This window comes from Thunnus maccoyii, chromosome 17 (assembly GCF_910596095.1).
Source record: "Thunnus maccoyii chromosome 17, fThuMac1.1, whole genome shotgun sequence".
Lineage (NCBI taxonomy): Eukaryota > Metazoa > Chordata > Actinopteri > Scombriformes > Scombridae > Thunnus > Thunnus maccoyii.
This window is the reverse complement of record NC_056549.1, coordinates 3,255,175-3,265,770: the sequence shown is the minus strand read 5'-3', so window position 1 is coordinate 3,265,770 and position 10,596 is coordinate 3,255,175.

Genomic DNA, 10,596 nt, shown 5'->3' with positions numbered 1-10,596 from the left:
GAAAATGTGGATAAGGAGAGTTTGTTAGAGTTACAGGCATTAACAGATGAGCAAAACCAAAACTTCCAGGATGTTTTAAACGATGATGGTGAAGTTTTAGTGCCTTTACAGTTACAGGATTTTATAGACGAGCTAAACAAAAACCTCTCCAGCCCTGAACTTTTAGACACTTTAACGTTATGAACAACACTGTTAAACACTTCACTGAACTTTGTCACTCACAAAGTGTGGAATGTACACAGAGTGATTCAGACCTCTTGAGTGCAATAAATATCACGTTAGAACAATTAATGGTATTGCTGACCAGCTCCCTGAGACAGCGTGAAATGCTGTTTTTGTTTCTATTCCAAAATCACTATTACAGCCTTAAAAATCTCAAAGGCTTTTTAGGGTCCCCATATGTGTGCGAGTATTGTTATACAGCTGTACCAACATTTTGAGTCACAGATATTGTAGTTATTGCTCTGTATGCTTTGACCCGCCTGTTCTTGGGGAGTTCGAACCCATCATTCTCGCTGTCTGTAACAGGATGTGTAATCCCCTTTCTGTTTAAGCAGACACAAAGAGCCAACAGAGAGATGGCGAATTGGGAGTTGTATAAAAAATGAAAAATGCTAGAGGCTGTACTACACAGCTATAAGTGGTGATGGTAAACCACACGAGTGTCAATTACAGAAAAAGAAATCTGCAGTGAGAAACTGTCCTGCAAACAAGTGTATGTAAAAGTGTATAGGTAGACATGACTGAAAATTATCTACAAAGATTTTCTACAAAGAGCCTCAAAGCTACTTTGGGATAATCAGGGCTGGTGTTTACCTGCCTCCGGAGCCATGTTTTTTTACCTTACAGAACAGAGGAGGAGGTGACCACTCCGGTAAAGAGATTAAAATCTCTTTTCCAAGAGAGACCTGGCCAAGAGAGCAGCATACACATTGTTACAACAATAAACACAAACAATACAAACAGACAAATACAACTGTCACACAATACAAACGAGTGAACACAATATCCAGATACTATGCAATACGAGGACAAAGACAAAAATCCAGTTATGATGCATAAACAGGTACAATTTTGTATTCATGTGACTGCATCACATGACTGTATTGCAGTCCCCCATTGCGCAGTCTGAAGAGGTGAAATGCATTTTGGGGCAATTGATTATGGCTTGTCACAATAACTACTTTTGTTAGATGACATGTTGCCCCAGAAATAATTGCAATAAACAATATTATTGCCATTGTAAGACCAGTTTATACCACAGTTGCAGTTAACATGGTCACACAGGTATACTTACCTGACCTATTTGGGAGGTGCCAGGACCTTATTCACTTACACCATACCTGCAGCCTACACACACACCCACACACACACCCAGCATATGTTCACTATTGGGAGTGAAGAGTTTGGGGAAAATTTTAGGTTTCTAGAAATGTTATTCAAAATGCCATTTTTATTTGTTGAGGAGAGTGTGATGCTCACAAAAAAAGGAATTTTTAGTTAAATAGTTCATATATACATAAGTCCTTTTCTGTTTGTCTTGAAAAATAAAACAAAAAGAAATGTATGTCCACCACATTAGTATTACTCAGGCTGTACATTGTATTTCCTGTTATGCTCTTCTATGTCAGTAGATGGTGGTATTTAGCTGTGATTCCTCTGGGGACCAGAGTCTGAGGGTACAGATGCTGTTCCAATTCATTAAGCGAACTATTGAAGAGAAACAGCACGCAGCATTCACTCACTACTCTTTACAACTTTTTCCAGGTTAGTGGGGATGCATATAGTCTCTCAAAATCAACATGAAGCAACTGAGTAATGTTCCCTCGGATTATAATGATATTTTGCTGTCAGCTTGCTTAATGATATTAAAAACAAGCAGTAAATCGATCATTTTTTTGTATCATAATGTACAATCTATGTACTGGGTGTTTCCTCAGTAGTGGTTAGCGGTTAAAACTGGATTTATCAAAATGCTGAAACCTTCTGGAAACAACCTGCTTTTGTTAACTAAAATGTTAGAGACATTCTCATGTAAACAAACGCGCACGTAAACACAATGGGCAATATTGAGGTCAGCAGAAATGATCGAGGTCATGTCCATATATTGTACGATAAATCGATAACATAATTATCATGACAGGCCCAGTAAGCTCACACCACATACTCAGAAATTCTTGCTAATCTAATAGACATCCGCATTCCTCGCATACACAAAATCCACATATATGCTGTTGCAACACACTACATACTCAATTTTACGTCATACTTAGTATAAATAGTATGTTAGTACCTATGCGATTCTGAACACAGCCATAGTTTTGATTTGTTGGTGAGCTGACTCACTCTTTATTTAACCCAGCCATCTTTTAAATATGTTGTTAAAAGTTTATCATTGTTGGATTTTTTTTCAAAATGCTGACAGGCACATTTCCTGCAGTACTTGACTGATTACAAGTAGGTCTTAGTTAGCCTGCTTGGAAGTTGTCTGGACTACCTTCGACTTCTCTGAGAATTAGGAGTTGGTTTAAGTGCTGAAATGCTTTGTCAATTACTCTTAGACCAAAAAATTGCATGTCTTATTTTTAGTAGTTTCTCCTGACTTGGTTGTATACAGAAAACATCCTATGGCTAAACAAAACTCTTAACTAGGCAATAAAAAGAAACTTAAAAATAAATGGGCATGTCAGTGCTAATGTAAGAACTCTTGGTTATGTTGTCCAGAAGAAATTCACAAAGTATTATATAACTAAAACCTAATTCTAAGAGAATTTAGGTGTAGTCCAGAGGACTTGAGTCTTTATAAAAAAAACATCGACTACAAGTTCAAAGGGCATTTTGATAGCAGTGGAAACATTACTAAAGAAACAACCAAACAAACAATCCAGTGAGACTGGAGATGAAATTAATCACAACCCAGCCAAGCAGTAAATGTAGTTATGCAGAGCTGTTGAACTTGGAATATCCCAGCCATCTGTCAACAAGATTATCTAACACAACCATAAAATCCATCGTTTAAAGTTATGCAAGATTCTGTTAACCACCACCTTTAGTAAATACAGCTGATTTACAGGCCATCACTGTGATACACAGTATACTTAGAGCTATGGATAGTCGGCATGTTTGTGTTATTGCCCAATTAAAAAATAAAGATGCGTTTGTCAACAGGAAAATAGTATTTATAGCTGCATCTAAAATTATTTTCATTATCAATTAATAAGCACAATTATGTTGATTATTAAATTAGTTGTTTTGTCTATGAAATGTCCAAAAATGGTGAAAACAATTTCTGAAAGCCCAAGAAAAACCCTTAGCAACTCAACAAAGAGGTGACTGAAAATTATTATTCAGTGGATGGATACAAGAAAACATTCAAGTCACTCAACATGAACTGGAGTACGGTTCAATCAAGCATTAAGAGAAGTAAAGTATGGCACAACTGTAAATCTGTAATACAGCAGAAATCACAGTATATTTGTTCTCATTTATATATTTTTTCCAGTTTCTATTGTCTGATAATGAGATTAGTAATTTAATCGTGGCCAATAAACACTACATTTAGACTACCAATCATTCTCAAGCTGCTGCGCTGTTAACATCCTTATTTTACTGTATTAATTCGACATTGTCTGACGAAATCAACATAACTGTGTTAATGACAACAGCTGTGCTGTTTGTTCGGCTATATTGACATTTAAAATGACTGATCACATAAAAAAATAACTGGCAGAAAGTTCTTTTCCATTTTAACTCCACTGCTAAACAGCCCCCATCATCCTTTTAAAAACGCCCTGACAACTTCACAGACACTGAAACACAAAGTTGGAGTTTTAACATTTATGCACTCTGAATTGAAGCCTGTTTTGTAAAAGCTCAATTTCTGGGGGATAATAACACCTTTTTGGTCTGGATGGAGGGCTGAAACAGAGAAAATTGAACTGTCCAGATATACAAAGCTTATATAGACCTATCCACACAGACACAAGGCTGTAAATGCTGACTTGGACAGGTGGATATGTAAACATGTATTTTGTATTTTAAAACTATGTAATTAATTGTAATTTTTTAGAGATAAGTTTTCACTTTTAACATTAAAGTGTCTTCCTGTTGATCAGTGTCAAAAAGGACACATTACATCTACTTACATTCAGTGCTATAAAACAATATGAAATGAAAACTTCAAAGGGCTGTGAATGTGTTTCATAGGTATTTTAAAGGTATCTTGATAAAATATAATTAAGAACAATATAGGGACAAATGTAAAAATAAATGAAATACAGAAATATTTCCTTTAACAATTCATGCTTTTAATTCCAGGATAGACAGGTTGCAGAAATTGCAGTAAACTCGGCAATGGAAACATTCACATAGGACCCTGCTGACCTTGAATCATCAACAATCAGACACCGTACATGAAGAGGTGAGAATGGGCTGGAACAAGGAGATGTGGCGGCTTCTCCTGCCTCTGACTTAGAGGCTGCTGAAGAGGAGGCGAGAAGTACCTCAGAAGAGACTGAAGAGGAGGATAGTCCACATTCATTGAAGGACTTTCTTCAGGAGTGGGCCTCAAAACACCAAGTCTCACACATTGCCTTGGATGACCTCCTGAGGGGTTTAAAAATTCATGGCCACTCTGAATTGCCTTCCACTGTTACCCTGTTGCAGGTACAAAAATATATTCCAGTCAGTATAAAGTCATGCAATACATACATTTTGATTTTAAGGAGACATACAACAGCTGCAACATTACCCCAGAGAAATGTTTGAGGAAGTAGGAGAAATAGAAAGTTCTCTGAATGTTGACGGCTTGTCACTCTTCAAGAGCAGCAAGTTAATAATGTGGCCGGTCCTCTGCTGCATTCACTTTCAACCAAACATAGTCTTCCCTGTAGTCCCAACACTTGGTTCCTCAAGACCAACATCTCTTGAGTTTTTGAAGGAAATGATTGACAACCTACAAGAGATACTCAGAGATGGTTTACATGTTGGAGCCATCAAAGCCAAAAATTCACTGTGTTGTCTGTGATGCACCTGCTTAAGTGCTTGTGAAAAACGTCAAGCAGTATACGGGTTATCACAGCTGTGACAAGTGTGAGCAGAGAGGTTTATGGGAAGGAAGAATAACATACCCGGGGTGTATGATCTAGTCTTAGAACTGATCAAAAATTCTGCAGCGAGAAGGAGTCCCTTCAACAAAATGAAAACATTAAACCAACACCACAAATGAGGCTCCCACTGGACATGGTGTCACGGTTTCCAATGGCCTGCTTAGGATTAATGAAAAAACTTTTGCATGTGGGCACACATATCAGCTGGTCAAGTGAGTGAAAGGATGCTGTCATTGGGAAAGTCCATGCCCAGTTGCCTTGCTAGAAACCCCTAGACAGCTGGAAGATCTTGATAGATGGAAGGCCACAGAGCTGCGCCAATTTGCAGTGTATACAGGAAAACCTGTGCTGAAGGGGATTCTGAAGGATGAGTTGTACGAGCACTTCATGCAGTTCAGCATAGCCCCCAATCTCCTTAGCCCGCACTGACAGGACCGCAACAAGTATGCTGAGGAGCTGGTGGCGTAGTTGAAACAGGGTTCTCTGTGCAGCTTCCAGCAAAAATGCAGCTGAATCAGGTGCTTCTCAGCTCGAGCTCATGGCCTCCTTTGTGTCTAGAGCCAAGAACATTTACAGCAATCAGTTCATGCTATACAATGTCCACCCACTTGTGCATACTGCATCAAAGGGCAGGAAGTTTGGGAGTCTGGATGCATGTAGTGCATTTGTTTTTGAATATTGCATGCAGAGGCTGAAACACCTTGTTAGATCTGGGAAACAGCTGCTCATGCAGGCTGCAAAGATCATCACCGATTTCCACTCCTCACTCTGTAATTTGGAGATGTCATTGTATCTTTTTTGCAGCGGGTTGTATATACACATCATGGTCAAAGTTGTGGCTGTAAAACGGTGGATAAACACATTTAATTTCCTATAAATTCTTCACAATAAAAGCCCCCTGTTAGTTTTTCAGTGGAAAGCTTTTAATATGAAGCAGCAGGAAATGTGTTTTCATCTGCAGGAACAGGAACACGGCACTGAAACAGCTGCAAGCTGTCAGGAAATGTTAAAATGAAGCAGATATCTGAAAGTACAAACAAACACTGGAGAAATTACAAAACCTCAAACTTTAAACCAGAAATTCATATATTAAATTCAGTTAGAAGCTACAAAAGTACTGAGAGTTGAACACAGAGGCTTTTAAAAACGTCTTTCTCTCTGGTGTCCAGCAGACATACGTAGCTGCGCAACACATGCTTGTTTGAGGGGGGGAAGGGAGGTCGTTGTGATGCGCTTTGGCCAGACTCCGGAGATGGTCCATCTCGGGCACAACTCAGCGCAGTAAAACCAGTAATAGAAACGCAAATCAGCGCAGTATGGTTTGACTTAGCATGGCCAAAAGTGCCAGTGGAAAAAACCTTCAACTGACTCAGATCCCCTCCTGATGAAAAAGCGTCAGGGAGGAACACTCATAGAAACCACCACATAATCCACATATTTTGTGTTTTGATTCCTTAAAGGTGCAGTGTTTAGTTAATTTAGAGGCATCTAGTGGAACAGACTTGGCAGAAATGGAATTTAATATTCATCAGTATGTTTTAATTAGTGTATAATAAATTCGTTAGCTTAGAATGAGCCCTTTATACCTACACAAGGAGCAGGTCCTCTTCTGCTGGCTGTAGAGAGGGCATTACGCACTTTTCAATTTTGGTGGGTGGCATGAATCCACCGGTTGGAATATAAAGAGCAGCTGAATTCTGCTCTCACACACACACACACACACTCACCCACCCTGACCTCCTCCAAGTTGAACCGGGACACACACACACGTACACACATGCATACACACTCCCCTCTATGTTTTGTCTCCTACCAACATTCACACCCTCCCCTCTCCCCACATTTCTGCACTTTTAATGACTGTACTACAAATACTCTCTGATATATACTACCTCATATATAATGCAAGTTTGTACATACGTTGACATTTTTCTTATCATGTTTTTACTATTTTTATTACTATATTAAATTACTGCCTTACTATGTGTACATACTGTTTCTATTTTCTAGTGTGTTTTTGCTATTTTTTCTACTATATTAAATTAATGCCTCACTATGTATATATACTAAGTCTATTTTTATGCCATGTATTTCCCTATGTGCACTCCTTCTTCCTTGTACCTGCACAATGTGTAATGACAATAAAACTGAATTTAATTTGTGAATATGTCCTTCTCTGCAGAATTGATTGGGCAGATGAATGTTCTCCTCCCTCACCATGTTATCGGTCAGTCTTTACTCTCCTATTTTACTCTCTTTTTTTTATTATTTTACTCTCCTATTTTTGTATGCCTCAGCAGAATGGACGGAGCATTACAGAAAGCACCATCTATAGATCGACTTGAAGTTATTGGAATTGACGAGACACATGCACATGAAGAACCCTCCATGCATGTCTTTGTGATAATAGCATCATAGGTGGCAGAGCTTCAGTAGTATATGAGGACAGCTTGAGACAACTCACTACACTTGTGATCCTGCCTGCGGTTTAATGTACAAACCTTTTGAAGACTGGTGTGGTGTGCGACTGCGTTTCCCCCTTTGAGATCAATATCACTTCAAAGGGCACGGAAACAAGTGTCATATGGATAAGTCTTGACAGTCACAGCATATCATAACTGTATGGTCACATAAAAATGTTAATTTCTAGTGAAAGCCAATGCCGTACATGACTAATGCAGTTTTTTACTTTTATTTGACTTTTAGATCTGTCCCAGTGAACCCAGCGTGTTGAGTTGGAATTCCCAGCCTGTAATGAAGTTTGGGATTCAAGCTTGAGATTTTCTCTTGTCAACCAACATTTTGTCGTCTGGCAACAACTACGTCAAGGTTGTCCTCTCGTTCAAATTTATGAATATGTGAACAAGAACACCTTCTTCTCCATTCAGGACACTTACTTCTGAGAAGAGATGAGGACTGAAGCCCTCAGTCGCCTTCAAGGGAAAGATGTTGTGGTCACAGGTGTGTAGCTCAAACTTAACCATGTTATATCAGTATTGAAGACATTAGGCAATGGCGGTGTCATTGCATATAAGCAGCTAACTCATATTTTTTTTTATTTTTGGATTTTATTTTTATTGCCTTTTTTTCAGCAGATGGCAGAAATGACCCTCCAGGCCATCATGCACAGTAGTGCAGCTACACCACCATGGAGATAATTCATGTTGCCTCCACAGACAAGTGGCAGACATCCTGCAGCTGTGTCGTCATGGTTTTAGTGACACTGTGGACAAACTCACATCAGAGATAAAGCTAATGGAGATCTTCACACATGCCCATGCCCTCGGAGCCCTTGTGAATAAGTACTCATCTGATATAATATATGAATACATGTGTTGAAAATATTATTAAAATATTGTGGTAATATTAAGTGATTCTCTGCTTCACAGACCCAGAAAAAGTCAGATACAAGGACCTTATTGTCTATATCTTCATCCTCAAGTTACTGTATGTGACATCAGGGGTGTTTATACCAGTACTCTAGTTAATTTAACCTGTTTTATTATTTCATTCTTATACACACATATTGCCCACCGCTGGATTTATAATGAACTGCAATAAACTTTGATAACCTGCTATGAAACATTACACTCTTACATTTTACAATGCCAAGTCGTACTTCTGCGGTTATTTTGGTGAAAGTGACACAAAAGTATTGTATTAAGTAACACGTTACTCTACACAGACAGTAATATCGTAAACTAGCTTATTACTTTCAAATGAAAGTAACCAGTAATATGTAATATATTACATTATGAAAGTAACAACACTGCACAGGATCACAAAAAATATGAGAAATGTCAGCCAGCAATATTTTAAAGCTTTAAAGGGAATATTGAAACCATAAAATGATCTGTTCATATATCTGTTCAGAGCAGAACATGAACTCTGAACTGTTTTCATTGGACCGTGGCCTTTAACTTGTTGCTAGCAAGCAAGTAGGCATCACTTTATCAACTTACTGTGACCTAAATAGCACTAACTTATTATGATTCACTAATCAATATTATTATATTCATAAAACATGTCTAGAGGGGAACTTTGTAAATCTAGCATCACAGAGCGGCAGCAGTAGTACGACGAGAAAATACACATCAGGCCTGTAACTGATGTTTCAGTGAGTTTATTAAAGCGATGCCTGAAAAAAAAGCATCATGTGGAGTAAATTCATAAAACAGTATCGTATTTAAATTCTGGTCCCTGAATGCTACATCTCACAAACCAAAAGCACAGTATCGGTGTATTGGTTTACAGAAATGATCAATATGTCTTTTTATTCCAGACAAACGCTCCAGCAGCTCATTTCTCGTCTCTCTCCCCTGTGTATTTGAGTGTTAGTACTGTGAGCTCCTGCTGTGTTCGGTTGGCATTAGCACTGTGCGCTGGTGGGTCATGATGACTCACAACCGAGAAACACTGTCAAAGAAAATTCATACTTTCCATGCTGTAATTACCACATTGTTAGGTCTCATTTGTCAGAGCCAGAGCCTTCTCTGTTTGGTATAGAACTCAATAACTGGAGGAGTTAACACATAAGGAGCACATCTAGATTACCAAGTCACATCTGAGTAATAAGACTCCCATTAACAGCTGACTTGAGACAATGTTGTTTTTGATACATTCCCAAAACAGAAAGCAGAGTTTTGTGTTCTGGGGACAGTGATTGTCTTTGTCCTTTAAGTAGCAAAGGCTGGATTACCAACTGGGAAAAGCGTTAGCGTTAGTTTTGGTAATCATTAAATGTAATTTTGTTTTGGACCTCTAAAGCACAATATCAGTTGACATTATAAGGGCCTTAAGGTGGTTTTGCTTTATAACCTGATGTTTAGGCTCTTTCTTGAAAAGGGTCTTAACTCTAAAGTGATAGTGATTCTGTGCTTACATGGTGCGTATTCCTAAAATAATCTGTGTTTAATCAGGTTATTGCATAGCAAAATATGTGAATATTCCACCACAGGAACAGACAATACACAGAGGTCAGCAGCTCATTGTTCAGGGCACCTCAAACAGCGGGTGAATCAGATGTTTCAAAGTCTGTTTCCCCGTTGATCTGTGTTTCCCCTGACCTTAACCCCGACCACAGGGAACATTAGATGAAGGGGATGAACGGGCCATCAGCTCTTTAAGGAATATGACATCTCGCCCTCTGGATAGAGATACCGGTTTCCAAAATTAGGTGCAACAGGTTGAAGTTTTCATTTATTCTATATGTGCAATCAACTCTCTTAATTCTGATACAGTAAACTGCCTCGTAATTTATCTCTTCATCCCTATTGGCACCAGCTCCCCTGTGACTCTCTATAGAGCAGTGGTTCTCAAAGTGGGGTCTGGGGACCCCCAAGGGGTCCTTCAGGGGGTTCCAGGGGTCCCCAGCCAAAAGGGGAGTCATTTATTTTCACTATTATTCCATCTGTAAGTAACACAATGAAATAATGTATGATTGTTTTAGTCATGAGTTTCACATAGTTTATGAAATAAAACAGTAAAA